This window comes from Schistocerca americana, chromosome 2 (genome assembly GCF_021461395.2).
Source record: "Schistocerca americana isolate TAMUIC-IGC-003095 chromosome 2, iqSchAmer2.1, whole genome shotgun sequence".
NCBI classification, from domain to species: domain Eukaryota; kingdom Metazoa; phylum Arthropoda; class Insecta; order Orthoptera; family Acrididae; genus Schistocerca; species Schistocerca americana.
In genome coordinates, this window is record NC_060120.1 from 803,029,791 (window position 1) to 803,057,467 (window position 27,677).

Here is a 27,677-nt window from a genome sequence, read left to right on the forward strand (position 1 = left end):
CTGGAGCTGTTCATGTTTTGAGCACCCGTTCTTCTGGATGACGGCCTATCTGGACAGGAATGTCGACCTAGCGTATCACGAAACACGATTCATCCGACCAGGCGACTCATTTCCGTTGATCGATGGGCCAATCTCGATGATCCTCTCATCCCTGGAATCATAATTAACGATGTCGGTAGGTAAACATGGAGACCCGTGTGGGTCGTCCGCTGTGGATCCCCTAGTTCAGCAATGCGCACTGCGATGCACTTGTGCCTTCACCAGCGATGTACTCTACCATCAGGTCTGCCACGGGTCGCCGCTGTCCATTGCAGAGCGGGTAAACCTCCGACATCCAATTTCAGTTATGAGATGTGGACATTCGACACCGTTTACCTTACTCGTAGTTTCAATGTCTTTCCACTTACCTCAGATGCTCACCAGAGCAGCAAGCAGATAACCGAGCAGCTTCGCCATATCCAAGATACTCGTCCCTAGGTGCAGAATGATGACAAGCAGGTCCTGTCAATGCCACTTACATCAGTTGCCTTCCCCATTTGCGGCTCTTATCGTTGCTAGAACAATTTCCCACTCAACCCTGCACTCTTACACTTTCCTTACCTTATCGCGTTCTTCGAACGCCACGAAACAGCATTCAATGTCGCCATAGTGAGTGGACACGGTGTTTCGGCTGATGAGTGTATCGGTTTTTAGGAAGATAACTTCACTGGTACCAGCTAATTTCAACTTTAACCTTCAGAACTCTGTTTGTATGAATTGTTAAAAAATACGGTGATTGGTATCAACAAATTCCATTATTACCTTCCAGCATAGCTGTAGCAATCAGATTATTGTTTCAAATAAGGTTACCCGAAACATGTGGGTGTATGATTCATGTCAGTTTTTGTTCTTCCCCTCTCAACGCGCGAGCAGTTAAATTTTGTCGGTAACGGCAGGAATTTCATGCTCTAGAAAATCAGTGCTGCATGGACATGAATTTCAAAGGAGAGGGCCTACACAAAATTTACATGAAGTGTTTATACGACCAAACAAAGAACAGGGTACTCACTCTCTCTCCTGGAATTCTCTCTAAAGCACTGGTTCCCATAACAACACGCGTTCGGTCGTGTTGAACAAAGTACTCGTTATTGCGACTGCCTAGCGGCTAAACCTTCATCCGCTTTCGCGTCAACCTAATACGTACAGCTTTCATATCGTCAGAACACTTTGTGGAAACGTATTTCATTAGAAAATTCTTTTCGACTCCGTTTTTGATTATTTATTATTTGTTTTCGTGCTCTATAACTAACAGGGTCAAAGAACGTTTTCACGTAATTGGAAGCCAGCATGTATAAATGTGTAACTGTAATTCATCTTTTAATTCTTTCCGACTCGGTTTTTGATTGTGTGTTATTTCATTTCGTGCTATGTAACCAACGGACTCAAACGAAGTTTTCACTTACGAGTAACTGAAAGCGAGCATATATAAACAAGGACCAAAATAACGTGCAAACTTCGAGGAATCCAGAATTTTACATTTAAGCAGAATCCACAAGAACAGGAGGATTCTATATTTATTAAAGTTCTGAAGAATTTGAAATACGCTACTGTTTGTCTTACAGTGATTGTCATGGAATTACTGAAATTAAATTCTGAATTTCTGAAATAAGGTACTTAAACGGTATTTTTCGGGTATGAATATTCGTAGTCAATCATACCCAATATCCAGACAGACGAAATTATATCACTTTAGAAAATAACTGCCTTATACTTCCATCAATTATTTAGTTTAGGCATAATCATTAGTACTACTAAGCGTAGCTCGTAACGTGAAATTAAGTGTAGCGGTAAGAAACAAAACGAACAGGTAGTGGAAAGGATGCGAGAAAAAAGAAATCAACGAGAATCTTCTTCCATAACAAGAGACAGATTATTTGGTAATGTGCTAATGAATCCAAACATGAGTTAACTTCGTACTTAAAACATCAAAATTGTAAACTATAGTACAAGACAAGTTTCACTGTGATTATAGTATCTCAGGTTAATATTGTTGTTTATTTATATTTTATTCATGAATAAATTATTTATTGCACCTGATTTTATAGCGTGCATCTAACTTTCAAACAGATATCCTTAGTGAGTAATCATTAAAAGCAGAAAATAATAATAATAATAATGGCACTCTATATAGGAAAAATGTGCATGTAATTGAGTCTTATTAATTTTGTGATAAGTAATTTTGTTTTCGCGTTCTAGTCGAAGGTGAGTAATGTAATCTAGCAAAAACATTATGTGACAGCACCACAGAAAGGATAACTGCGAACAAGTCGATTAGTGAAATAAGGAACAAGAAATAACACTGTAAGATTAAACGATAAGATGAAAGCAGGAGAAATTATACATTGAATAGAGTAGCATATGAAAAACAAGGAGAGTTCACGATGTGACGTAGGTTCTGTTTTCTGTGGGACAGGAAGAAAGCACATGTTATGTGCTGAAAGGGGACCTAGACAAAAATGACAGGGTAAAGCTGTAATGTCCTCTTGAATTCAAAGTAGTTTCGGAATGGGAGAGTCTTTAGGGGCAACCCCAGTGACATTGATAATTTGATCCTTCCTGGAGTCGTCGAGTGACACGCAGAGAAAGCAGTTGATGATAAAGAAGAGAGAAATGTTATTCAGTCTGTACAATTAGCAAGCAGCGAAAGATACAGAAGGGAGAAGAAGCCAATAATTTCAAGTTCGACGGTGACAGTGTAATTCTCTTAGAGACGACAAACAACTCCCAATAGTCGTTGAACGGAATGGATACTACCTTGAAAACAAGATACTTGATGAAAATCAACAAAACAACGATAATGGCATTAACTCGAAGATTATGAAAAAATTTCATCTACATATACATTTATACTCCGTAAGCCACCCAACGGTGTGTGGCGGAGGGCACTTTACGTGCCACTGTCATTACCTCCCTTTCCTGTTCCAGTCGCGTATGGTTCGCGGGAAGAACGACTGTCTAAAAGCCTCCGTGCGCGCTCTAATCTCTCTAATTTTACATTCGTGATCTCCTCGGGAGGTATAAGTAGGGGGAAGCAATATATTCGATACCTCACCCAGAAGCGCACCCTCTCGAAACCTGGCGAGCAAGCTACACCGCGATGCAGAGCGCGTCTCTTGCAGAGTCTGCCACTTGAGTTTATTAAACATCTCCGTAACGCTATCACGGTTACCCAATAACCCTGTGACGAAACACGCCGCTCTTCTTTGGATCTTCTCTATCTCCTCCGTCAACCCGATCTGGTACGGATCCCACACTGATGAGCAATACTCAAGTATAGGTCGAACGAGTGTTTTGTAAGCCACCTCCTTTGTTGACGGATTACATTTTCTAAGCACTCTCCCAATGAATCTCAACCTGGTACCCGCCTTACCAACAATTAATTTTATATGATCATTCCACTTCAAATCGTTCCGCACGCATACTCTCAGATATTTTATAGAAGTAACTGCTACCAGTGTTTGTTCCGCTATCATATATCATACAATAAAGGATCCTTCTTTCTATGTTTTCGCAACACATTACATTTGTCTATGTTAAGGGACAGTTGCCACTCCCTGCACCAAGTGCCTATCCACTGCAGATCTTCCTGCATTTCGCTACAATTTTCTAATGCTGCAACTTCTCTGTATACTACAGCAACATCCGCGAAAAGCCGCATGAAACTTCCGACACTATCTGCTAGGTCATTTATATATATTGTGAAAAGCAATGGTCCCATAACACTCCCCTGTGGCACGCCAGAGGTTACCTTAGCGTCTGTAGACGTCTCTCCATTGATAACAACATGCTGTGTTCTGTTTGCTAAAAACTCTTCAATCCAGCCACACAGCAGGTCTGATATTCCGTAGGCTCTTACTTTGTTTATCAGGCGACAGTGCGGAACTGTATCGAACGTCTTCCGGAAGTCATGAAAAATAGCATCTACCTGGGAGCCTGTATCTAATATTTTCTGGGTCTCATGAACAAATAAAGCGAGTTGGGTCTCATACGAGCGCTGTTTCCGGAATCCATGTTGATTCCTACATAGTAGATTCTGGGTTTCCAAAAACGACATGATACTCGAGGAAAAAACATATTCTAAAATTCTACAACAGAGCGACGTCAGAGATATAGGTCTATAGTTTTGCGCATCTGCTCGACGACCCTTCTTGAAGACTGGGACTACCTGTGCTCTTTTCCAATCATTTGGAACCCTCCGTTCCTCTAGAGACTTGCGGTACACGGCTGTTAGAAGGAGGGCAAGTTCTTTCGCGTACTTTGTGTAGAATCGAATTGGTATCCCGTCAGGTCCAGTGGACTTTCCTCTGTTGAGTGATTCCAGTTGCTTTTCTATTCCTTGGACACTTATTTCGATGTCAGCCATTTTTTCGTTTGTGCGAGGATTTAGAGAAGAAACTGCAGTGCGGTCTTCCTCTGTGAAACAGCTTTGGAAAAAGGTGTTTAGTATTTCAGCTTTACGCGTGTCATCCTCTGTTTCAATGCCATCATCATCCCAGAGTGTCTGGATATGCTGTTTCGAGCCACTTACTGATTTAACGTAAGACCAGAACTTCCTAGGATTTTCTGTCAAGTCGGTACGTAGAATTTTACTTTAGAATTCACTGAAAGCTTCACGCATAGCCCTCCATAAGCTAACTTTGACATCGTTTAGCTTCTGTTTGCCTGAGAGGTTTTGGCTGCGTTTAAACTTGGAGTGGAGCTCTCTTTGCTTTCGCAGTAGTTTCCTAACTTTGTTGTTGTACCACGGTGGGTTTTTCCCGTCCCTCACAGTTTTACTCGGCACGTACCTGTCTAAAATGCATTTTACGATTGCCTTGAACTTTTTCCATAATCACTCAACATAGTCAGTGTCGGAACAGAAATTTTCGTTTTGATCTGTTAGGTAGTCTGAAATCTGCCTTCTATTACTCTTGATAAACAGATAAACCTTCCTCCCTTTTTTTAATAGTCCTATTAACTTCCATATTCAGGGATGCTGCATCGGCCTTATGATCACTGATTCCCTCTTCTGCACATACAGAGCTGAAAAGTTCGGGTCTGTTTGTTATCAGTATGTCCAAGATGTTATCTCCACGAGTCGGTTCTCTGTTTAATTGCTTGAGGTAATTTTCGGATAGTGCACTCATTATAATGTCACTCGATGCTCTGTCCCTACCACCCGTCCTAAACATCTGAGTGTGCCAGTCTATATCTGGTAAATTGAAATCTCCACCTAAGACTATAACATGCTGAGAAAATTTATGTGAAATGTATTCAAAATTTTCTCTCTGTTGTTCTGCCACTAATGCTGCTGAGTCGGGAGGTCGGTAAAAGGAGCCAATTATTAACCTAGCTCGGTTGTTGAGTGTAACTTCCACCCATAATAATTCACAGGAACTATCCACTTCTACTTCACTACAGGATAAACTACTACTAACAGCGACGAACACTCCACCGCCGGTTGCATGCAATCTATCCTTTCTAAATACCGTCTGTACCTTTGTAAAAATTTCGGCAGAATTTATCTCTGGTTTCAGCCAGCTTTCTGTACCTATAACGATTTCAGCTTCGGTGCTTTCTATCAGCGCTTGAAGTTCCGGTACTTTACCAACGCAGCTTCGACAGTTGACAATTACAATATCGATTGCTGCTTGTTCCCCGCATGTCCTGCCTTTGCCCCGCACCCGTTGAGGCTGTTGCCCTTTCTGTACTTGCCCAAGGCCATCTAACCTAAAAAACCACCCAGCCCACGCCACACAACCCCTGCTACCCGTGTAGCCGCTTGTTGCGTGTAGTGGACTCCTGACCTATCCAGCGGAACCTGAGAACCCACCACCCTATGGCGCAAGTCGAGGAATCTGCAGCCCACACGGTCGCAGAACCATCTCAGCCTCTGATTCAGACCCTCCACTCGGCTCTGTACCAAAGGTCCGCAGTCAGTCCTGTCGACGATGCTGCAGATGGTGAGCTCTGCTTTCATCCCGCTAGCGAGACTGGCAGTCTTCACCAAATCAGAAAGCCGCCGGAAGCCAGAGAGGATTACCTCCGATCCGTAGCGACACACATCATTGGTGCCGACATGAGCGACCACCTGCAGATGGGTGCACCATGTGCCCTTCATGGTATCCGGATGGACTCTTTCCACATCTGGAATGACTCCCCCCGATATGCACACGGAGTGCACATTGGTTTTCTTCCCCTCTCTTGCTGCCATTTCCCTAAGGGGCCCCATTACGCGCCTGACGTTGGAGCTCCGAACTACCAGTCTTGCAGACTGACGGGCAACCTCTGGAACAGGACAAGCAGCCATGTCAGGCCGAAGATCAGTATCAGCCTGAGACAGAGCCTGAAACCGGTTCGTCAGACAAACTGGAGAGGCCTTCCGTTCAGCCCTACAGAATGTCCTTCGCCCCCTGCCACACCTTGAGACGACCTCCCACTCTACCGCAGGTGAGGGATCAGCCTCAATGCGGGCAGTATCCCGGGCAACCACAGTCGTAGTCCGATCGGGGGATGCATGGGACGAGCTGGCCGTCCCCGACAAGCCCCCATCCGGACCCCCACAGTGATGCCCATAGGCAACAGCCTCAAGCTGTGTGACCGAAGCCAACACTGCCTGAAGCTGGGAGCGAAGGGATGCCAACTCAGCCTGCATCCGAACACAGCAGTTGCAGTCCCTATCCATGCTAAAAACTGTTGTGCAAAGAACGTCTGAACTAATTAGGTTGGGGAATTCATACATATTATAAAAATAGTTGTAAGTATGTACGCTCCACATCTGCTCTTAAATCACCGGAACAGTTTAAACAAAACTTGGTACACAAATCAGTAGCTGTCTGGAAAGAATGACTCTGGGGGTAATAACCACCTCCCTCCCAAAAAGGCACGGGTAAAAAAGGCCCACGACGTGCAATAATCCAGGCCGTATTTATCTAGTATTTGGGAATGAGTCGACGTAGGTACTTATAACGGACTTTACACTTGATTTCAAACTTTTAAGAGACATTTTCTCGCAGACACCCTCCCCAAAATACTGAAATGAATAAGGTTATCGCTTACTACATTTTCACTGTTCATGCATCTTACAGTCGCATCGAGTACAAGGTGTTAATTTATTATTCTTACTACTGACACCATTCGTATCACATTTTGCAGACAGTGTTCAACTACACTACCCAACGCTCTGCAACAACTTATGACTGTACGACACATAGTTCAGAAGGTACGACGTCATAAACAGGGAAATGCATGAAAAACTGCAGCGCCATGCATGACGCTTTAATTTGTTGCTTCTTTGCCACTACCTGTATTTGCAACACGTCCCACAGACAGCATCCTCGTATACTATTAAACGTAACTGTAAAATCACATCATTATGCAAAACGTAGTTCGGATTATACGTCGTCATAAGCAGTTTAAATGTGTGAAAATGAAAGTGCAGGGTGAAATTCGTTAGAGATATGGTGAAATATGTGTACAAATGTGAGGGACACAAGATAAATATATGCGAAATATATGTGACAAATGTCCCCCTAAAGCCCTGCATCGATTTCAATCAAACTTGGTATACATATTATGTGATATCTGGAAAGAAACTATTGTGTGGGGTAACAATCAGCAACCTCTACTTTAAGTGGGGTTGATACTATGCGGAAAGAAGAGTGAAGAGGATATGAACCGAGAGAGCGGAGGAGGAGATGGACAGAGAGAGGGGGAGGGAGAAATGGATTGACAAAGGGATGAGACAGAATGCACAGAGAGAGAGGGGTGAAGAGGAGATACGCAGAGAATGGCTGAGGAGGTGATGGACATAAAGGAAGGGGTGGAGGTGCCAGGAAGAGGGACAGGAGAATATTGACAGAGAGAAGTAGAGAAGGAAGTGGGCAGAGATACGGTAGAGGAGGTGATGACAGTGAGAGGGGAAATGCAGAGGTGGACAGACAAAAGAAAATGGAAGAGGTTGACAGTGAAAAAGAGAGGAGGAGATAGACAGAAAGAAGGTGAGGAGAAGATTGAGATAGGAGGGAGGAAGAGTAGACAGATAGAGCAGGAGGAAGATTTGTACAGGGAGAAATGGACAGAGAATGGGAGTTGTAGGAGGGGGACAGACAGGGAGGGAAGGGAGATGAACGAGGAGAGAGAAGAAAATGAACAAAGAGAGAGGAGGAGGAGATTGACTAATTCAAGACTGGACTAAATACGTAATCGGGCAACAGCATTTACTCACCTTGTGACATACTAAACGTAGTAGACGGGTTTTCCTATTTAATCAGGAAAATAACTGTCGATGTCTGAAGCAGAAACGATATGCAATCCAGACTGATACTACCAAGAAAATACTTTCTGTAAAAGAGAAATTTCATACAACGAATTTACATTTAACAGACAAGAAGTCATTTCCAAAGATAATCTACTGCACAGCCTTCTTCGGAATTGAAGTTTAGAAGGAACCCAGTCCATGCAAAAAGACAATACAGGGTTTTGAAATGTGGTGCTTTAGAGTAAAGCTGGAGCTCAGATTGGTAGACCGAATAACCGATGAAGAGATGTTCAATAAACGGAAAAAATAAAGTTATGGCATAAATGGATTAAAAGAAGTAAATGGCTGGTAACACACATCCTGGGGAACCAATGAAGCATCATCAATTCATCAGTTTACTAACGGAAGGAAAAGTATGTACCTGTGTGTTTGTTGGGGGGGGGGGGGGGGGGAGGAGTTCCGTTGTAGACTTAGACCAGTCTTGAATACAATCTTTTTGGGCTCTTCAGCTTCGCATTGGTTCTATGTGACCCCACCACGAACTGTACCTTCTGCAAACCTTTTCGTTTACATTTAGCATTTGGATCGCACGTCCTCAAAGATTTGTTGGATAGATTCCAATCTCTGTCTCCCCCTACAGTTCTTACCCTCTACAGCTCCTTCTGGTATCTTGGAAACTATTCGCTGATATTTTAACAGATGTCTCACGGTTCTGTCCCTTCTTCTTGTCAATGTTTTCCATATGCTCAACCCTTCAACGATTTGACAGAGAACATCTTAATTCTTTATATTATCAGTCTACCTAATTTTCAACATTCTTCCGTGGCGCCCCATCTCTAGCGCTTCGATGGTCTTTTGTTCTTGTTATCCCACTGTGGTTCTACCACAATACTCTGCTTCTAACGTAGGTTTTCAGAAATTTCTTTCTCAAGTTAAGCCCTGTATTTGACATAGATAGACTTCTCTTGGCCAGGATCTCCCTCTTTCCCTAAGTTAGTCTGCTTTTTGTCCTTTTTTTTTTTTTTTTTTTTGCTTGTTATGGGTCATTTTGCTGCCTAGGTGTCAGTATTCCTTAACTTTGTCAACTTCATAATCACCAGTTTTGAATTGAAGTTTCTTGTTATTCTCATTTCTGCTACATATCACTACTTGCGTTTTTCTCCGGTTTACGCTCAGTCTGTATTCTATAGTCATGAGATCGTGCATTCCATCCAGCAGGCTCTGGAATTCGTCTTCGTATTCACAGCGGATAGCAATTTCATCAGCGAATCTTATAATCAGTATCCTTACATCTAGATCTTTAATCCCACTCGTGAATCTATCTTCCTTTAATTTCCATCATTGTTTCTTAGATGTGCAGATCCAACAGGGGGGGGGGGGGGCGGGTGAAAGAGTGCATCCCTGTCTTACATCCATTTTCATCCGAGCACATTGTTCTTCTCCTTTTAGTCTTATTACCCTCCCAGTGTTCGTCTACATATTGCATATATCCAAACATCATGCTCCATTTTACAAAATGGAATGGTTTTTCCATTTCACTTCACTAATCACCCCCCCCCCCCCCTCCACCTCCACAGCTAGATTGAAACTTTGTATCTCCCGTTTGAGATTTTATAGCTTTCCTACTACGTTTAAATATTGATAGCCCATGCTCCAGGTCTTGGAACGCTATCCCGTCGTTGGCTATTCCATATTTTTCTCATGCTCACCTCCCTTTTGGCTGTCTGCTACCATAGATCCGAATGGGTGACTAATCCAGAAATTTTGCCAACGGAGGGATTGCCACGACACTTTTTCAACTTACTGGCCAAGTGTCCTATGGATACACGCTATGTATCTTTCATACAGTAGTTTCCATTGCCTTCTGAATCCTCATACCGTTTATCATTACTGATCTTCCCGCCTTTTAAAGGAAGTTCCTCTTCCCAAGGCAAGAGAGTGCCCTACACCTTTAGTCAGCCACTTCACCCTCTTTGACAAGGCCTTTGACAGAACGACGGCGGTATGCTGGAAGTCTTCGGCCAACTCTGCTGAAGATTGTTACCCGAAATTAGAGCAGTGGCTGGATTCAAACCCTTGACCCAGCACCTTTTGATTAGTACTAAAGGACGCTGACATAGACAGCGTGTCTAGCAACCAAGCAGATTGGAATGGATGTTGGTTTCAGCTGCTATGCACAGAGAGGAGACGCTTACACAGGACAGACCAGTGTGGAGATTCTTCAGACTGAAGATCACAATACTGGTTTCCACGGAGGCAGCTGGATCCTGATTGTGGGGCGTACGGGGGAGGAGGGGGGCGTCGTCGTAGAGGGGTACGCTACCTGTTGCCCTGCTGACGATCTGTTTCGTATCGGAGAAACTCATAAAACGTCAGCTTTTAGGGAATGGCAGCTGTATCTATTGTATCCCCCTGCTCCCTCTACGGGTTTCCATGTTCGCAGGCTGGCAAAATGGTTTCAGATATTACTTGAAACAGAAGTGAGATTAAATGCGTCGATAGCAACCCTCATACAGTTTCACGTAAAGGATTATGGCTTCCGAATCAGCTCATTAACGGGCCATAATCTAGCTGAATTCACAATGTGGCAATTCAGATGACGACGTCATATACGAACGTTAGATGTATACATAATCTTATTCATGAGTCTTTTCGGATACATGGGTCAAAGTAGTCATCATCACTTCTTTGGATAAATCCTTTCAGTTTCTGAACTTGTGCTTATTTAGAGATTTTGAAACAGTTGAGTCATTCAACACACTGCTGCATTGTAAACCAGTCAGCACGAGCTGCTACACTGTCCCGCACACATTCCACCTTTTACTCTACGTAGACCTTACCAATTTCCTCTAAGAATGTAAAATTTCGGGGAAACCCTTTGCAGCCTGATGTTTTATTTGTAGAATTCTCGCGTGTTCGCCAGGGTTACACCGTTCAGTTTTCCACGACATTGCTGCAAATTATCTCGTTGCCGTTTCAAGTGGTACCTCATGTCTGCTGCCTGCTAGTATCGACGTCTTACGTAGTTGGCCGTTGCCACTGCATCATTCCTCTCCAATCACTCTACATGGAGCCGCCACACGGTTGGTGTTGTCTGTGGTGACTATGGCAACGCCCGGATACAGCTGCAGTGCTCAGTCTTTGGGCTATCGTCGTCGGGTGTGCACATCAATGTATGGGAAATCCTTATTTTTTCCTCGGCTCAATGTATGGCTAATTGCCTGGCTCAGTTGTAGGCAGCTATTTTTGCAGATGCCGACGCACACCTAATTTCAATGGTCTCTTTAATAACGCGATCGCACAAGGATGATGACTGCTTAAGAAGTTTGCTTTTGTTGTCATTGTAGTATGGCCAGATTTTACACAATGGTCGTCCATGTCTGATTTCGTGGTCTGGCGTAATTAACTGAGACATCTATGTTAATGTTACTTCCTGTCTTCTGTTCCTACTGTTTCCCCAATACTCGCCGCGCTGCAGCGGTTCCCCAACCGCTGGTCTGGAAATGCAAACATCATATTTTATATTTTCTGACTCATCGGTTTTCTGACTGGTTTGTGTAAGCCAGCCTGTTCTCTGACAAAGTTTTCATCACCGAGTAATAATTTCAATCTATGTCCTCAATTATTTGCTGAATATATTCCTATCTCTGTCTTCTTCCATAACTTTTATTCTGTACAGCTTCCTCTAGTATCTTAACAGATATCCTATCAATCTGCCCCTTCTTCTTGTCAGCATTTTCCACATGTACGTTTCCTCGCCAATTCTGCAGAGGGAGAACCTATTTATTCCTTACCTTATGAGTCCCACTCTTCTTCATCTTTCTTCTATAGTATCACACTCTTTACTTCGTCTCTATTCGATTTAGCCTCAAGCCATATCCTGTACTCATTAGATTGTTCACTCTGTTCAACATTTCCTATAATTCTTCTTCACCTTCACTGAGGATAACAATGTCATCAGCGAATCTTATCATTGATATCCCTTCAACCTGAATTTGAATCCCCATTTTATACCTTTCTTTTATTTCCGTCATTGCTTCCCTAACGTACAGATAGAACAGCAGCGACGGAAACCTACATCCGTGTCTTACATCCTTTTTAATCCGATCACTTCCTTCTTTGTCTTCCTGTCTTATTTACCCCTATTCGATCCTGTACAAATTATACTTTGAGGAGGCAAAGAAACAGGTACACCTGCCAGACATCGTATGCGGCCCACGCGAGCACGCACAAATGCCTCGGCATGACGTGGCATGAACACGACTAATTTCTGAAGTAGTGATGAAGGGCTGTCCATAAATCCGTGAGAGTACGAGGGAGTGGACATCTCTTCCGAACAGCACGTTGCAAGGCATCCTTGATATGCTCAATAATCTTCATGTTCGCGGAGTTTTATGGTCAGCAGAAGTGTTCAAACTCAGAAGAATGTCCTGCAGCAACTCTGTAGCAACTCAGGACGTGTAGGGTGACGTATTGTCCTGCTGTAATTGCCCAAGTCCGCCGGAATGCACAGTGGACATGAATGGATGCAGGTGATCAGACAGGATGCTTATGTACGTGTCGCCTGTCACAATCGAATCACTCCAGCTGCACACGCCCCACACCTCCACCAGCTTGAACAGCCCCTGCTGACATGCAGGGTCCATGGACTCATGAGGCTCTCTCCATACCCGTACACGTCCATCCGCTCGATACAATTTGAAACGGGACTCGTCCGACCAGGCAACATGTTTCCAGTCATCAACAGTCCAATGTTGGTGTTGACGGGCCCAGGCAAGTGAAAAGCTTTGTATCGTGTAGTCATCAAGCATATACGAGTGAATCTTCGGCTCCGAAAGCCCATATCGATGACGTTTCGTTGAATGGTTCGCACGCTGACAGTTGTTGATGGCCCGTGCTGAAATCTGCAGCAGTTTGCGGAATTGTTGTACTTCTGTCACGTTTAACGATTCCATTATGTCGTCGTTGATACCGTTCTTGCAGGATCTTTTTCCGGCCGCAGCGACGTCGGAGATTTGATGTTTTACTGGATTCCTGATAGTCATGGTACCTCGGAGATGCTATGTCCCATCGCTCGTGCACCTAATATAACACCAGGTTTAAAGTCAGTTAATCTACCATTTTAGCAGCAGTAATCGATCTAATAACTGCTCCAGACACTTCCTGTCTTATATAGGCGTTGTCGACCCCAGCGCCGTATTCTGCCTGTTTACATATATCCGTATTTGGATACGCATGCCTATACCACATTCTTTGGCGCCTCAGTGTATAGCAGGAGTATACATCGGTATGCTACCAAATCGCTACACTTGTATTGCAGAACATAGCTAGATATCTACTGGTGTATTTGAGACTTACATTGTACTGCGAATAGTGTGTTTCGAATAGTAAATGCGTCTGTAGAGTCAGATAAAATCGAGGAAAGGGCGAAAAAAATTTCTTTATAACATTGATTCTTGACTAATTAAAATATATGACTGTGTCAGACGATTCATAATACTAAAATTGCATAACAAGTGACCATATAGACATACGTACTCGTATATACGTACGTCAACTAAATCTTACCGTATCTAGAAAGCAAGAAGCTATAGAACTTCCATAGCAATGCAGTGTACAATATGAGATTATCTGTTGGTAATCTGAACATCATTATTCTAACATTGTTACCAGCTAACAAAGGAATAGCTGCGCCTGACCATCCTACGGTAGTTAATCGAGGAGTTATTAAAAGAAAATATATACCTCGGCTTTCAACTAAAAGACTTGACAGACACTTTAAGTACCTAACTCTGGCAGATGAAACATAAAGATAAACCTACATAACAAACGACTACAAATAAATGTCAAAATGTTGTTTGCTACAGAAAAGAAGTAACAAAGCATAGAACTTACATGACGATGCGATATGTAATGAAATGATCTGTTTACAATCTATGATCACGGACCTACAGTCGACTAACATGAAGCTGTTACCTTTGACAATGATTCTCTACAATAACCTAAAAATTACACCGTCCGACTAAGTCTGTACACGTGCTGTTCCTTCCACTAAGATTTGTTTTAATGTGTGGATCAAAATATACTCCAAATTTTGACTTATTTCATATTGGTCAGGACTATTTTACTTCTGATATGTAGAAGAAACATTTACGTTTAAGTTCTTTTGTATAATTTAAGCTTTTTAATTTTATGAGATCTTCCGTATCTTTCAGGACATGCTCAATATAGGTCTACAGAATGTTGAGTGTGTCAAATCCAGTCCCAAATAACATCCGGTCCAGTATTACCATTGCATCTGTGAACTAGGTTGTCATCGAACTCGTAATCATTGTTGTTGTAACTTGTTATTTAATGTCAGATCCATTGTGGAGACCATTACTTTATGTTTTGTGCAGTGATATTTGATACTATAAACTTCTCTCACATGTATACCTTACGGCTTGCTAATGACGTGTTGTAAGAAATCTAGATTAGTTAGAACATTTTTGAACATATATGCACCACTTGTAAGATGAAATGTGCTTTATGAAAATAAGGAGTTTTAGCTGGTCCGACGCCGTAATTTGTGAGATCTTGGGCTATTTAAAATCGGAAAAACTGTAGGGTTTGTGCTACATCTCTGGAGCTTAATAACTATGACACCATGTTTAATAATACCAGTTAAGTAGATCAGGAACACTACTTACGAAATTATATTGGGTTACGTTACATACAGTACCCGAAACGTTACAAAACAGCCATTATGAGTAGATAGGTGATGACATGTAATAATAAATGAATACCAGCGATAATGATGTAGAGTCTGTAGCCCTTAAGGTCACTAGGATAATTGGCGAGACATATCACACTGAAATACGAGTACCTGAAAATTTTACATTAATGATTCGAAGTTTTTCGAACCTTCTAGAAGGAAAGAAGAGCGCAGAAAATCATTTTCTCGTGCATTTAACTCTTGTGGAAACATTCATGCCCCTACACAAACACACACACACTCACACATACATAGATACACACACGCACGCAGACAAACAGACAACCGCGTGCGCTTGTATACAGAGATATCAACGATCCCGACGACAGCTGGTCGGAGCTGTTATCCAGTGAACGTTGTAACTAACTACGAGCCTTACTTCCTCTTTGCATTATGATTCACATACAAACGGTGAGTAGAAGAATTAGTGGGCAGTCAATGAAGAGCACAGATTGCTAACCTTAAATTTTCAATAAACGCGAAAAGCATTTATTGTCAGCAGACCATTAAATAGTTATGTGCTTCTCTAGAAACGACTGCAGCAGGTAAAATTTAAGGGTTGCAATCTATATATGGAAACAAAGATTGACGGCCAAGTTTGCCTGATGAGAGAGATTATGAGAGTAACGTCCACTGTTATTTATTAATGCGTTCCACGTACTGGCGACCGGCTATAACATGTAGTAGCTTGCTTCATTCTGTTTGTAGAGATTATCTTTCCCAGACCGAAAATTTTATCTTATGAGAATATAATACGCTGATTTAAGGCTTTGAAAGGTAGGGAACTAAGCAAAGACCCTTATAAAATTTGGCATTATGTTTTCTTTATAATTGATTTTTTTATTTATTTATTCTTAATTCACCAACAGGGAGAGTTCACAAGAAACGAATACACTGTCCCTCAGCTTTGATGTTAGATTACTGATGACGCTTATGCGCATGCTGATGTAGGCCGAGAGGAGCTGAACGTAAGACTTGATGACCAAATATGAACTAAATGGCTGGAAGGAAACGGATACTGAGCAAAAAGGTTAATATGGAGTCGATCTGAGGTATAGATTCCGAAAGAGGTCTTCTTACGTTAACGTTGCTATACTTTAAAGAATCGTCAAACTTCTTTACTCGAGAGCCAATACTGACAATGTGGGGCCGTATCTCGGGCCGCACTTGTACCAATTTCGTTGTTAATTGTTCGTCTACCTACATCACTATGTTATGAGCTGGCAATAGATTAGCTAAGGTAAGGGCACGATAACTTGGATGATGGTTAAAAGTCGGCACCAATCTCAACACTTCTTGTCGATTATGATGTGAATCAGATTGTTGCCAACCTTAGTGGTCAAACAGTTGTGAAACTACACTTGTGTGGCGAAGTGTCATTTATTTTACTATATGTAAAGCAGTTTGATTAATGATAGTATTTGTTCTTAGATTTGAATGCACTATTGGATAAACTGTAGAGCAAAACAGAGACTGGAGTACACAAAACAAATAACTGTGGACGGGCGTTGCTAGTGCTACCTTTAGGTGAAAATATTGACACAGGAGAGGAATTCATGATGGAGCGTGTTGTGTTGGCAGAAGAGTCAACACCGTGTTACTAGTGGAGGCCGAAATGCACGCGTTTCAGCTCACGCAGGCTGGCGTGAGGGGGGAAGAACTATACTGACGTGAGGTCTGGAACACGACGAGGAATTAGAATTCAGAAAGCGGACGTAATTAGTTTGATACTTAACTTTAATCCATTAATGATGAACGTCGCTCTTGACGGTACATGATTCACAATATTATCTGTCTAGAATACATTCATAGTGACTGAATATGGCGCCTTGCTAGGTCGTAGCAAATGACGTAGCTGAAGGCTATGCTAAACTGTCGTCTCAGCAAATGAGAGCGTATGTAGACAGTGAACCATCGCTAGCAAAGTCGGCTGTACAAGTGGGGCAAGTGCTAGGGAGTCTCTCTAGACTAGACCTGCCGTGTGGCGGCGCTCGGTCTGCAGTCACTGATGGTGGCGACACATGGGTCCGACGTATACTAACGGACCGCGGCCGATTTAAAGGCTACCACCTAGCAAGTGCGGTGTCTGGCGGTGACACCACAGAGCGCATCAAACGGAACAGCAGACTGAGGATACAAAAACAAAAAAAAAGATGAGTAAGAGACACCATGACAAATCTTTGATAAATTATTTAACTGTGAATTTTCTTCTATTCACTGTGTTGTATGTATTTCAAGAGCGTTAAATACTTAGCGTTCCTTCAGTACATTTGAAAATGACGATCTCTATAATGCACATTCCCGACTTCGTGGTTTTTCGGTGTCAACATTTATACCACAGCAGCAGATCTACGAAGGGTGCACGTTCGTGAGCTGTCAGTACTGGAAGACAAATAATGCAACGCTCTCCCCCCCCATGTCCTCCGACCCGCAGTGGCCGCGCTACTTACCTCCTGAAATAAGCGGGCAGGTCCACTAAGCTTACGCTCGAATTCATCAACGTCCATTAAAACTAAACACGTCTTAATATATAAGTGTCTCTGTAAGTATCTTTGTTTGTTACTGGGCCAGAAAACTGTACTCTTCAGAAGCTCTTAACGTTTGCATTCGGCTGTTAGATGCTACACACATTTTACTGTAAAATGAGGCTGAGAACCGCGGCCTGCACGATTAATTTATTCGGGGTGCAGTATGACGACCACAGCTTTAGGTAGTTAGGAGGCATCTTGCTGTCCAGTGACGAGTTATGTAGGAGACTGGTTTCTGTCGGAGAATATACAGAGTGTTAGGTGTCTTATTTTTTTTCCTTTTCTCATTTAACAGTCTTTCTACAAACATATCACATAATTAACTAGCTATGGTTTGTGCATCGTTGCAACTGTATTGTGAAGTGGGATATGCCTGTCAGTATACAGTGTCCGTTTTGCGTCCACGCGTCCTCACTTCAGTAACTGACCTGCTGTCCACAGAAAAGTAAAAATTAATGACTTGTTTGTGTCACACGTACTTTGAAGTACGAAGCAGTCTAAAAACATATTACTTGTAATAGCTATAATTATTATTCAACAAATTAAATAAATTCTGATATAATATTTTAATATTTGGCAGTAAGCTGTCCGCAGACATTAACAGCAATATCTGCACTTTAATAACACCTGACACCCTATATGTTGCATAGGAGTGAAAGGAGAGAAAGCAGACAAGGAGAGGGTCTGATATGTGGTCACCAATTTTGAACAAATTTTGTAAGGACATTGTGTAGTGAAAGTAGAGGAACAAGTGTTTAGGCCTTGTGCTAGACCTTGGAGATGACAGATTACTCTCTCACTTATTTCTTGCATACGGAAAATTATCAAAGATTTTGTTACAACCTGATCCACCTTGAGAAAGACTCTAGAAACTTAATGGCCTGAGCAGACGTTGATGAGCCTAGCAGGGTGCTAAAAGCATGATGTACTTTTATGATTCTTAGCTCGTAGAAAACGACTTGAGGGGAGTTGAAAGCAATTGGTGGCGAACACATCCCTTAGTAAATCTTGTTGAACAGGCCCACAGCTGTACAGGGCAGACAGAGCAGCCCCTCATCGGGACAGGGCTCCAGCAGAACAATACCGTGCTACCTGCTGTGGCACCATCAGAAGCTTGGGCTGGGGCGACAGTCTAAAGGAACGCGTCTACACAGTGAAGTTGTAAACTGGGCTTGTGTGCAGAGCCTCACGTAATAAAAATTAACATGTTTTCATGTTTGTCAATAGTGAAAATAGGTCAGTGAACCACTTCCCTCAGCCGTCTCTGTTGTATCAGAAAACTTCGGCATCTGAGAAACGTTTAGAGAAAGAATCTTTATTACAACTTATAGCTAGGAATAACGAGCTCCAAGCCACAGGCGATTTAGATAAAGATCTTTGAGATTGTCTCTGTTCTATTGTTGCCACAGTGGCTTGTTGGGAACTCTTCAGAGAGAATCAACTCTTCCACCTCTGCTAAAACTTAAAAAAGTCAGTAATTGGCGTTTTCTTTTTTCAGAGACACAGGTTTCTTAACTCTTGCCCTGGTTCGACATGAGTTTGTGCTGTCATGTGAGAGGGGAGATTTAGCACCTCTAGGACCCTGATGTGAAGGTGGTGTCATTTGTGCACCTTGCGGGAAAACGGAATAGTCTTTTCTGGAATGGTGTGAAGCACTCAGGTACAGGACTTTAGTCTGGTAAGCACTTCTGGTCGAAGCTCTGGCATGTGTGGTTGGTGCCGTCCGGGGTGGCCGAGCGGTTCTAGGCGCTACAGTCTGGTACCGTGTGACCGCTACGGTCGCAGGTTCGAATCCTGCCTCGGGCATGGATGTGTGAGATGTCCTTAGGTTACTTACGTTTAATTAGTTCTAAGTTCTAGGGGACTGATGACCTTAGAAGTTTAGTCCCATAGTGCTCAGAGCCATTTGAACCATTTGTTGTGGTTGGTACTTGGGAGCTGTCCTGAGACTGACTTCACTTGCGAGTAGTTTAGACAGGGGATCCTGTGGTGTTCTTACTGTATTGACAGTGTGACTTCAATTGTCTCGGACTACTCATTTGCCGAGGGCACGCTTATTCGTTTTTGGTTTACCGGTCTTGACGTTTGGTATCCTTGTGCGCTTTGTTGTATAAGTGAGACAAATTGGTCCTTGGCATGACTAGCGATGGTTCTAAGCGCTTCAGTCTGGAACCGCGCGACCGCTGCGGTCGCAGGTTCGAATCCTGCCTTGGGTATGGATGTGTGTGATGTCCTTACGTTAGTTAGGTTTAAGTAGTTCTCAGTACTTGGTGACTAATGACCTCAGACGTTAAGTCCCATAGTGCTCAGAGCCATTTGAACCATGACCAGCGAACGGGTGTGTCACACACTGAAATTTACCATGATTTCAGGGCTCTAGTAGAGAGTAAATTGCGATCCGTCTGACTGATCGCTAGACTGTGAGATTTTTGCATTTATTTGGTGGCAACAATCGATTCACAGGTGCCACCTCCACGTCTCACCTCCTTTGCCGCACACATCTTGCCAGCTGCAAGTCACATTGCCACACAAAGTACACAGGGTCACGTACTGCCGCTCTGGCATTGTCAGGGCGTACAGCTCTCAATCGCCACTTGCTCTCAGTTGCACCTATGTAGAGGAACTTCAGCAGATTTGATCACTCAACATCTTCTCAGCATCAGATCAATTCAGATTGCGTTATCTACTCTTTTAGGGCCGGAGTACTTGACTCACTGATCACCTAGTTAAATTGTCTTGGCCAACCAGGATCCACCCAGTGAAGAATTAAATCACTTGTTAGTTGTTTAGAGTATTCAATCTGTAACTCGTTTAGCATAATTTATGTCTGGTTTTAAAAAAAGTAAAAGTTGTTAGTACACTAAATTTTGCCTACATTCTCGATTTTTAAATAGTTCCACCAGAGTTACCTTTCAGACTCTCCATAGTTTTTAAGACAATCGAGGTAAATTTGATGACATAGAATAGTATTTTCAATGCTAAATATCGGAAGATCGTCTACGAAGGAATATTTTGTATTAATTTATTACAGGGTCCAGACCTAATAAATTGTTATTAACATTTCAGTGATTTCATACTGTACCCTGACCACCTATCATTCTTCTTATCCAGCAGTGCGATGAGGATTGGCAGGGCGGTGGGGGAGGGAGCGTTCTGTGGACGAGCGGTCGAAGCGTTACACTGCCAGGCTGCTGGTCTGTGTTCGATTCTTGGTCATGGCTTTCCTTTTCATTTGACATGTTTTTCGGCGTGTTTAGTAAAATTCAGATAGTGGGGATACTTTTCTTTGAGGTTTCTTTCTTTTTTTTTAAAAAAAAAAAAAAAAAGCTATTGGGAAGTGCGAGTAATAATCAAATACGTGTACGTGGTATATTGACAGTTATTTTAATAGTTGAAAACTACACATAAAATATGTTACCGGGAAATCCTAACTGATAGGCTATTCGTGAGCACTCTAGCCGTCATTGGGGTGAAACTTACAGAAACAGGCAAAACTGACCGAACGAAATATCCCCACGTTGACAAGATTTTCATGTAAATTGTTCATGGAAATAAGATGTGTTCCACAGTCGACAAAATTCTTTTGGGTATGTGACAGCATTGCCAATGTGTAAAATTCTCCACGTTTCGGATACTGAGTGCTTTTGCTAATTACACGCACATATCTGTTTCCTGTTGCTAAAATCAGATCTTTCATACAACGATTTAGATGTGTAACGAGTGTACAGAAGCGTATCTTCATAGACAGGCGTGAACAACTGGTTAAGGACCAACACATGAGTTCTGATAGCATTGGCCCCATCTAGTAATTCAACGCTCTGCCGTGATGTCGTTAGTCGTGCACAATGGAATTCTTTACCTGACAGAAAAAGGAAATGTCATACAGTTGGCGAAGAGAGGTGCATTTCGGTGGTATCACTGTCACCGTGCAGGGCGACTGAGCATCATCATCTACGAAAGTCCTATCCTAGTGCGTCATGTATCACGATGAAAATAGCTGTTAGTACATTATAAATACTTATTCGATCGTTCATCTCACCTACTGATGTTTTGTTTCGTAAGAAAGGTATTTTGATTACCAGAATATTATCAGACCCACCGAAAAAAATGTCAAATGAAGAAAAAGCCTTGACCAACAGTCGAAGCTGCAGTATGAAAACACAAAAACGTTAATAACTCTAACATTATTAACTTTCGATCCTGTAATATTGACGGTGCCAGGGTGGAAGAGTTTGTACCTCTTTCATTCAGACGAATTTTGCATGAGAACAAGACATGCACTCGACCCCCTCCTTATCTGCCAGCTAATTAATTATGCGCAAAATGGTACCAGAAGGAAATGATGGTGGACCCTGCTAATTGCTAAAACAAGGAGTGCACACTCACAATAATTTAATAAAAATCATAATCTACTCAAAAGATAGAGACCTTTATCATAGTAAAGAACAGGAAATGGGGTTCTACATATATCTTCGAAATGATATGTGGATTAAATATTACAATGAGATGTATTATACATCAACACATAAATGCACATGATTGTCGACAGCCGCCCGGAGTGGCCGAGCGGTTCTAGGTGCTTCAGTCTGGAACCGCGCGACCGCTACGGTCGCCGGTTCGAATCCTGCCTCGGGATTGGATGTGTGTGATGTCCTTAGGTTAGTTAGGTTTAAGTAGTTCTAAGTTCTAGGGGAAGTTAAGTCACATAGTGCTCAAGAAGATTCTTCGAGAAGCTTTTCAACGTGACGGAAGAGGCAATGACCGGCTCACGTGTTTCTCCGTCGTCACATGCGATCAGAGGCCCCCGCCTACATTCCAAGAGCCAATGACCGACGTTAAGAAGATTCTCCGAGAAGCTTTTCAACGTGACAGAAGAGGCAATGGCCGCGAAGTCGTTCACCTCCAGTGAACTGAAGTGAATAAATACGCGAGACGCGGTGGGCCCGACAGATGAAGACAGATGAAGACAGAGGAAGACAGACGAAGACGGGGACGAAGACGAAGACGGAGACGGGAACGGAGATGAAGACGAGAGACGAAGGAAGAAAAGAAGAGCAGCAGTAGTTTTCAGTCAGTTTCGGTGCTGAAGACCGTCATGCAAGAAGAGACTGCATCATGCACAGACGCACCAAGTCCGCTGCTGTAATGGAATAGCAAGCAGCAGCCGCAGCGCCAGAAGACAGAAGTTAAAAGGTATTGGAAGTCTGATTTTTACGTACCCGAGTGACTCGTGAGGACGGGAAGGAGACGGCCTCATCTCAGCAGTCACCTGTGAGCTGGGATAAAGACCTGACCGCCGAAGACTGGCAAGCGGGAGTCCGTGGTTCGAGTTCGGGACACTGGCCTTGCCCCGCCGCGCCGCTCCGCTGGTCGACGCACAACACACGCGGCCGCTTAGAGAAGAGAAACACTGGGACGCCACACCCAAGGTATCATCAGATGCACGACTTCGCTCGCAATAGTTAAACCGGCCACCTCGCGCTGCGCGTCTCCGGTCAGCTGGGCGAGACGGCGACACGAGATACACACCGCTACGCGTAATCAGACGCCGCCGCCGCCGCCGCCGCCACTGCCGCTGCCGCAGCAGAAGACTTCACAAACGACACAGCCGCCGCTCTCCGAACCAGAACATCCCGTAAGATACATTTGTATAAATCTTCAATAAAAGTTTTCTTATGTAAAAATGATGTTTCATTCGACCTCATACCCGAGCCAAGGAAGAACCCACCCTGCCCACATGTTGTTAAGAGAGAAAAGTTAATTTATTTAATATTTTCACCCTGACAGAATGCTTTAGAATGCTCATCCTGACAATTGACAGCATCAAATGAGGAAACACAGTTACATTGAGTGACAGAAGTGTCACATGTAGTACACAACTGTTACATTTGGGTGTCAGAAGCCGTTATAGTTGTTACATTTGGTGTCAGAGAAAAAACCCTTGGCTCAATATGAGGTGTGAATGACAGTCACTAAAGGTCCACAGTTAGTATTTTTTAATGTGTGAAGGGATAGAGGTTTGCATAGCAGTCGTAATATTTTCTTTATTTAGAAGTGTATTTTCTCTCATGATTTTAAGAGTTGGTCGGAAATATTTAAACATCTTTTGAGTTCAGTGTGGTAATATTGTGTAACTAACAGTTTGTAAAATGATGACACGAAATCGTACAAAGTCAGAGTCAGCACCACAAGCGGTTTCTACTGATGAAGCTATTCAGAGCTTAGTTAATCAAATAGCACAGCTTAAAAATGATAATAATGCATTATTTAAACAGTTGAGTGAGGTTAGGCAAACCAGTTCAATCCCTCCCACCCTAGATTCCTCAGCAGCAGCCTTAGTAACTCCTTTTTCAAGTAAACGTGGCGAGGACATAACAGCCTTTTTTGATGATTTAGTAGCAGCTGCAAAGTTAGGATCATGGTCAGATGAGCAGCTCTTACAAATGACAAAGTTAAGATTGACAGGAGAGGCTAAAGCACACGTCTTATACCATGAAGAATTACGGAATGCTCCAACATTTGAGGAATTGAAGAAAGGATTGCTTAAAAGTTTTCAAAAACAGAACAGCTGTAGATTTTATAGGGAAAAATTAAACACTATCACTCAGAGGCAAAACGAGTCGCTAGAAAGCTTTGTAGATAGGATTAGAAAAGTTAATATTAACACCTATCAGTTGACAACTAGTGATGAAGCAAATAAGGTTATTTTACAAGAGGCAGAAGATAGAGCTCTGGATACATTTTTACGTGGGTTACCTCCTGAAACGTCCCGTCGTGTCAGGGCAGAGTTTCCTAAAAATTTAGCAGAAGCTGTATCTGTGGCGACAGCTTTGGAAGAAATTGACATTGCCACCAGATACAAGGAGAAGCGAAATACATTTTCAGCAGGATTACGATGTTTTAGGTGCGATCGACACGGACATATAGCAAAAGACTGCAGACAACCTCAATGCACTAATTGTCAAAGAATAGGTCACACATTCAAGGAATGCAGTTTTTGCAGAAGAAAGTTTTTGGAAATAGAAATCAGTTAAACTCAAACGGGAATGTCGGAGCCGCCGCCAGGCGTTCGCAATAAAATTTCATGCCATTAAGGCGAATGTGAAGGCGGAATGCTGGTTATCTGCTACCATACAGGATAAAGAGGCAAGGATACTAGTGGATACAGGCGCAAACGTATCAATAGTAAGCAATGAATGTATTGGAGAAAAGAAATATGACCCTCCAAGGTATAGATTGAGTGGAGTAGGAGGAGGTACAGTGAAGTCATTAGGATGTACATCATTGATTTTCTATATTCACGGTGTACAATTTCAGGAAGATGTAGAAGTGGTAACAAAGGTAACTGACGGGTACGACGCGATCCTAGGGTTGGATTTTCTGAATAAACACCACGCTAAAATCGACCTCAGACAGCAAACTGTAGAACTTAGCGGAATAGTGTTTCAGCTAGGTGACACCGCTGCAAAGGGCCCTCTGCCGCAAGATTTCCCTAACCGGAAGGTGAAATCAACTATACTGCGTGCAACGTCCTTGAAGGTTGATTCGCGGGATCAGATACCATCTGGCTCAGGAAAACTTTTCTGGATGACCGTTGACCACGAAGTACCTACAGATACAGTGTGTCTAATAGAGCCTTTAGAGGAAAATGATGAATTAGATGTATCACATTGTTTTGTACGTAGGAGTGTTGTACGGGTTCAAGACGTTGAGGGAGAAAGAAAAGTACCGGTACATATTGACAATTTCGGAGTGGAGGACAAAGAGTTGCATAAGGGAATATTAGTGGCTACAGTCAGTACTTTTGAAGAAGAAGATTTCATTTGGTCAGATATTACTGATGGTCAGAAACCAGACGCCTATAAAACCGCATTACGCCAGAAGATTGAGCATTTGCAAGGAAATGATAGAGACACGATAGAAGCAGTTTTAGTTGAGTTTCAAGATTTATTTAATGCAGAAGGTCCACTGCCAGCAACAGATATCACACAGCATAGGATCCAAACAGGAAATAGCCCCCCAGTTTATAGGAAGACTCATAGAGTTGCGCATCACTTACAACCAGTACTGGATGAATTTATAGAACAGCATCTAAAAGATGGAATTATAGAATATTCTGATTCGTCTTATAATTCAAATATCGTAATTATTCCAAAGAAGTCTCCTGACGGTACGAAACGATATAGATTTTGTTGTGACTACAGACACCTTAACAAACAAACTATCTCAGATGTTTATCCTCTTCCAAACATTACAGATATCATTGACAGTTTGGGTAACAGTAAATACTTTTCGACAATCGATCTACGTAGTGGATATCATCAATTGGAAGTTGCTCCTGAAGATAGGCATAAAACAGCATTTTCTACCCCTGGAGGCCACTGGCAATTTAAAAGAATGCCTTTCGGTTTGAAAAATGCACCAGCAACTTTTCAAAGACTACTCGATGGAGTATTGGGAGGACTCAAAACTCAGCAATGTTGTGTATATCTAGACGATATTATTGTATTCTCCAGAGACATTAATGAACATGCTGTGCGTCTGTGTAATGGTTTTCAGAGACTTAGAAAAGCTAAATTAACATTAAATATGGAAAAATGTAGTTTTGCATTGACAGAGGTTACATACCTAGGGCATGTCATTAGTGAAAAAGGAATTAAAACAGATCCTCGATTAATTTCGGCAGTTAAGGACTTCCCAACACCACAACGCGTTAAGGAGGTACAAAGTTTCATTGGTCTCGCATCGTATTACCGAAAATATGTTCAAAATTTTGCTGAAATAGCCCGACCCTTAACCCAATTGTTGAAAAAGGGTGCAAAATTTCATTGGTCTGAAGATTGTGAATCTGCATTTCAAACCCTTAAAGATAAGTTAACACACAGTCCAGTATTAGCCTACCCAGATTATAACAAAGAATTTATTTTATCCTGTGACGCAAGTGGTCATTCAGTAGGAGTTGTTTTGAGTCAGAATATTAATGGCGCGGAACACCCCATAGCCTATGCTTCGAGACAACTAACAACGGCAGAAAGAAATTATTCCACAACGGAGAAAGAATTGTTAAGTGTTATTTATGGTATCAAATACTTTAAATGCTACTTGTATGGTAGGAAATTCAAGGTCATTACAGACCACGCAGCTTTAAAATGGTTGCTTGGATTAAAGGATCCATCTAGTTGTCTCACCCGTTGGGCCCTATGTCTTACCGAAATGGATTTCGAAGTTATCCATAAACCAGGCAAAAAACACACGAATGCAGATTGCCTAAGTCGGAAAATAGCACTTTTGGAAGCAACAGGCCGAGATACTGAGGACTGGAGAAAGGCACAAGATGAGGATACAGAATGTAAAAAATACGCAACTCAAAAACAATTTTGCTTTGAAGATGGTGTATTATGCCGTAAAACAAAACTTGGACCGCGAATTGTTGTTCCCCAACACCTTAGACAAGAAATAACGGCAGAGGCCCACGATCATATCCTTGCAGGACACGGTGGACAGCGGACAACCGAAAGACGAGTAGCAAAGCGATTTTGGTGGCAAACCAGAAAGCAGGATGTTGCGCAGTACGTTCGTAATTGCATTGCGTGCGCACAACGAGCTGAACTTTCTCGTTCAAAAATACCCTTACAGAGGCTCCCCGAGGCTTCATGTCCATTTCAAATCTGTGGACTGGATCTCTACGGGCCATTTCATAAAACACCTGCTGGTAATAAGTATGTTCTTACAATTATCGATCACTTTTCACGCTATCTAGCTATGGTGAGTCTCCCAGATCAGCAAGCAAATACAGTTGCCCAAGCTTTAGTTAACAACTGGATACTTAAATTTGGAGTACCTGAAGCTATTATCACAGATCAGGGATCTAATTTTATGTCTGAATTAATGAAACAGCTATGCCACTTATTAAAAATACGCAAATTACGCACAACTCCGTTACACCCTCAGTGCAACGGGCGCACAGAAAGAGTTCATCGGACAATTGGCAAGATGCTTAGTTACTATATTAACGAACAACATTCTAATTGGGATACGTATTTACCAATAATCGTGTCGGTATACAACGCCAAAACGCATGAAGCAACTGGCATGTCACCTTATGAAGTGGTGTATG